This window comes from Geospiza fortis, unplaced genomic scaffold (genome assembly GCF_000277835.1).
Source record: "Geospiza fortis unplaced genomic scaffold, GeoFor_1.0 scaffold658, whole genome shotgun sequence".
In the NCBI taxonomy this organism is placed as follows: domain Eukaryota; kingdom Metazoa; phylum Chordata; class Aves; order Passeriformes; family Thraupidae; genus Geospiza; species Geospiza fortis.
In genome coordinates this window covers 249466-250056 of record NW_005054674.1, presented here as the reverse complement: position 1 = coordinate 250056, position 591 = coordinate 249466, and the positions used below count along the sequence as shown (strand labels likewise).

Sequence of the window (591 nt, the reverse complement as noted above, 5' to 3'; positions counted from 1 at the left end):
TCTTCTGTTGCTGGCCGGGGGCTGCGGCTGTGGCGGGTGCCGAGAGTGGCCGGGCAGGCTGGGGGCAAGGCTGGGCTTCGGGCGTTCCGGAGGTTTAGGAGTCCCAGGAAGAGCCGGGACTTGCGGGGTCAAAAGTACAAATTTTATTAGGAGGAGGTAAATGGGGCCCTCCCACACTGCATTGACCCTGGCATCCGGGGGAGACCCAGGCATCTGGGATGTTGAATGGGGGCACCCAGGGATCAGGTGGTCATGTGTCAGGTGAGTTGGGATGGAGTCACGCAGGGTTCAAGCAGAGTCAGATGGGGTTAGGTAGGGCCATAGCTGGAGTCATAGCCGGTGTCAAAGTGAGGCATAGGGTTGGCAGGGGTGAGGCCGAGGTCAGGCGGTGTCAGTCAGGGGGTCACGGTCAGCCAGGTTCAGGCAGTGTCACACAGGGTCAGGTGAAGTCAGGTGTATTCAGGAAGGGTCAAAAAAACCTCAGGTGAGTCACAGTGTGTTCAGAAAAGTAATAAAATGGTCAAGTGGAGTCAGGCCAGGGTCAAGGTAAGCCCGGGGGCTGGCAGGGCACCATACGCAGGCGAAAGGAGG

General features: G+C 59.1%; 1 protein-coding gene across 1 annotated transcript in view; it reads right to left on the bottom strand.

Annotated features, from left to right (window-relative positions):
• The window catches only part of LOC102042267 (steroid 21-hydroxylase-like), a gene marked incomplete at its 3' end in the record, with an annotated part of 6412 nt that overhangs the window by 433 nt on the left and 5388 nt on the right, over positions 1 to 591 (bottom strand). The gene's annotated exons all lie outside the window — the stretch shown is intronic.